Genomic DNA, 4,365 nt, shown 5'->3' on the forward strand with positions numbered 1-4,365 from the left:
AGGAGGGAGATGGAAACAGCACTAATAAAGGCTGTATTTTGTGCTCATTTTTCTACACTGTTCTATACAATACAGTGCATTGCCAAATTTCAGTGAGGATATGTTTACTGATGGGTTCTTCTTAACTGGTGTAATCTGCCTTGGGAAGCCTGGTGTTACAAAGATTGGAAATAAAATTAAACTCTCCTTTCATTAGGGCACATGGAATCACATCTTCACCTCATCTCTTTTGTACAAATGGATTATTCTGTTTTGAGCATGTTTCAGGGACAAGTGCTTTTCATAGGTCAAAATAATAAAAATAAGTATTTTCTTTCATGCAGATCTCTCATTTTTTTTGTCCTTGTGATGACTTATACTGTGCCAAAACTGGAAATACAGTGAAATAGAATTCAGTAACATCCAAAACTTATCTTTTACGTTTTTTTAATCATCTTTATTCAAAGCACATGTTGGTTGACAAGCTTCATACAGAACAAGAAAAGCAGTGAACCATCCAACATGACACAATAAAAGTTATTACAGAGAACATATCCCAAGAACCCTTCTCCCTTACTCCCCTCCCTCTCTATAGGCCCACCCAACTGTTTCCACTCACCAAACTAACACAACAGATGTACAGATCAGTAGGATCCAAAGCAGTACAAAACAAGTAAATTCATAAACAACACACTTTATACCAAATTGTTTAACCACCCTTAGGTTTTGCCTTTGAGTTTAACAAGCAATACCATGTCCATGTAAGGTCTGGATAAATGAATTTAAACAATCTATGTTTAAGGGCTATGCCCTAAATATGTAATACTTGGTAGCAATAATGAAACAGTGATGGAATATTCACAAAGCAGGCAGCCAACAGATTTAATTTCCACTGAAAATAATTAACTTTGTATGAACTTGGTGTATAATAATGTGCTGCTTGCTATCTTGTATTTTGGTGGCGTATTGTTTGCCTGTATAATAAAATCGCATTTGCAAATATTTTTCTGCCACAGGTTTAATTAACAAAAGCTGTCGAAAAAAGGCTCTGATGGAAACCTAAGCAAAGAACGAACATGTAACAATTACTAAATCGTGGACTGTGGCTAATATTGTATGAATGGGTTACCCTAACTACCATCAGAGGCAGACATGGTCATATAATTAATATTATAATTGTGTTCGCATTTGGGTAATAACTGAGAAAATGCTGTTATCAAATCATATTAGGAAGCTTGACGTTGGCTTTGTTAACTTCTGCTGAATATCAACCAGCTAATAGTTTTAAAGCTAGATTTTGATTGCTCTACTCATGCTGACTCATTTCCTCCCCCCCCCCCACCAGATTTGTTTAACCACTCCTCCATGTGTAACTTTCTTCAAGTCAGTCACCTTACTTTCTAATTCTTCCTACTTTCTTACCCATCTATATGTTACAACGTTGCCTTACCCTTCACTACCAATTATAATGTTCTATTACGTATTGTGTTGACATTGCTAGTATACTATGCTATACTTTGTATTGTTTTCGAATATTTTTACTGCTGTAATTGCCTATTGCTCATGTTTGATCTATTCTTACTGTACACCGCCTTGAGTGAACTCCTTCAAAAAGGCGGTAAATAAACCCTAATAAATAAATGTTAAATGCTCCCAGGTTTCAACTTAATTTATGTTTAATGTGGGACATTATTGTGGAAACTCAAACGCGTGAAACCATTCTTCCCAACGGCTATATTTCGCAACCTGATACAATCAATGGTATTAAGCCACGCAGATTACTACAATGGAATTTATGCGGGATGCAAAGAACAAATTATAAAAAAAACTTCAGAACACAGCAGCCAGGCTTATATTTGGAAAAGCACGTTATGATAGCGCCAAACCTCTCCGAGAAAAACTGCACTGGCTCCCAATCAAAGAGCGCATTGCTTTTAAGGTCTGCACCATGGTTCATAAAATTATATACGGCGAAGCCCTGGGATGGATACATGACAGACCTCATAGACCTACCAACCAGAAATACAACAAAATCAGCATGAACTTACCTAAATCTCCACTACCCAAGTACTAAAGGACTCAAATACAAATCAACTTATGCATCCAGCTTTTCTTACTTAAGCGCACAACTATGGAATGCTCTGCCAAAGATAATTAAAAACAACGAATGACCACCTAAGTTTCCGGAAAGAACTAAAAACAAACCTGTTCAAAAAGGCATACCCCACCGACCCAACATAAAAACCTAAGTTCCTGCAACAGTGCAAAACCAAAGACTGTAATGGACATACTTTAACCCTCATCCCCCCTCCCTAACTTCCCCAATGTATCTACCAAACACGAACCTTCTTTTACCACAATAACACCTGTATTTGTTCATACCGCAACTGGCGAATGCCGTTGCGGTACCATGTAAGCCACACAGAGCCTGCAAATAGGTGGGAAAATGTGGGATACAAATAAAACAAACAAATAAATTTATAAATAAATAGTTGAGCACTTGATTCTCATAACATGATGTCTACCTGTTTGATGCTGCTTTTAATTCCTAACTTGTCACCTGATCATAACCTACATAGTAACATAGTAGATGACGGCAGAAAAAGACCTGCACGGTCCATCCAGTCTGCCCAACAAGATAAACTCATATGTGCTACTTTTTGTGTATACCCTACCTTGATTTGTACCTGTCCTCTTCAGGGCACAGACTGTATAAGTCTGCCCAGCACTATCCCCGCCTCCCAACCACCAGCCCCGCCTCCCACCACCATCTCTGGTACAGACCATAGTAACATAGTAGATGACGGCAGAAAAAGACCTGCACGGTCCATCCAGTCTGCCCAACAAGACAACTCATGTGTGCTACTTTTTGTGTATACCCTACTTTGATTTGTACCTATGCTTTTCAGGGCACAGACTGTATAAGTTTGCCCAGCACTATCCCCGCGTCCCACCACCGGCTCTGGCACAGACCGTATAAGTCTGCCCCGCACTATCCCCGCCTCCCAACCTCCAGCCCCGCCTCGCACTACCGGCTCTGTTATCCAATCTCGGTTAAGCTCCTGAGGATCCATTCCTTCTGAACAGGATTCCTTTATGTTTATCCCACGCATGTTTGAATTCCGTTACCGTTTTCATCTCCACCACCTCCCGCGGGAGGGCATTCCAAGCATCCACCACTCTCTCCGTGAGGAAATACTTCCTGACATTTTTCTTGAGTCTGCCCCCCTTCAATCTCATTTCATGTCCTCTCGTTCTACCGCCTTCGTATCTCCGGAAAAGGTTCGTTTGCGGATTAATACCTTTCAAATATTTGAACGTATAAGTCTGCCCAGCATTTTCCGCACCTCCCAACCACCAGCCCCGGCACAGACCGTATAAGTCTGCCCAGCACTATCCCCGCCTCCCAACCACCAGCCCCGCCTCCCACCACTGGCTCTGCCACCCAATCTCGGCTAAGCTGCTTGTCTTCCTCTCTTCAATAGTCCCTTTCCCTATGTGTCCTATCTGTCTGTCCTACCCTTATCCCTTATTTGTCCTGTCTGTCTGTCCTGATTTAGATTGTAAGTTCTTTAGAGCAGGGACTGTCTTTTCTTCATGTTCAATTGTGAAGCGCTGCGTACAACTGGTAGCGCTACTATAGAAATGATTTGTAGTAGTAGTAGTCTGTTTTAGTGGCCTTTTCACCAGGAGGAAAAAATCTCTGCACGAATATAACATGTGCTAGGATGGCCCTGTAACCAGCCCCTCCGAATGACACCTTGATTACGATTTATAACTCTATCAAACGTTATTCTGTTATTATACTTCCTTTGTGTACATTCGTATGCTGCACAAGCTGACATGTTTGAAAGGATTAAATAAAAATACTGCCAACAATAAAGAACTACAACGTGGATGCAGCATCTCATAGGTTTGTTTGCTTTGTTTTGAGTGTACACAGAATGACGGCTAAACGGGGAAGGGGAAACTCAGGCTAACCTAAGTGGCTTCAACTTTGTGACGTCATGCCGTCCTCTGTGCTCAATCAAAACCTCCTTGTTTGCCGGCAACCATTAGGAATGTGGCAGAAACCTTTTAACGTCACCCGTTCTTCCGTTTTGCCTAGCGTTACGTCAAGTCACCGCCTTGTTTAACTGTCACTCCTAGCCCCGCCCCCAGCGCCGCCCATGGAGGTCCTTTCCTGCCCGCCCGCCCCCGGTTCTTGCCAATCACGCGCTCAAGGAGGTTTAATAAAACGCAACGAAACTGCCGCCTGTGCGCACGCGCACGCTTTCGTACGTCTTGACGGCGCTCGGGAGGAGGAAGTGAGCGCCGTGTGGGATTATTTTTTTTAATTTTTTTTGGTTGCAATGGCGGCGGAGGCTCGTTGATCGAGCTGGAGAC

Source organism: Microcaecilia unicolor, chromosome 8 (assembly GCF_901765095.1).
Source record: "Microcaecilia unicolor chromosome 8, aMicUni1.1, whole genome shotgun sequence".
NCBI lineage: Eukaryota > Metazoa > Chordata > Amphibia > Gymnophiona > Siphonopidae > Microcaecilia > Microcaecilia unicolor.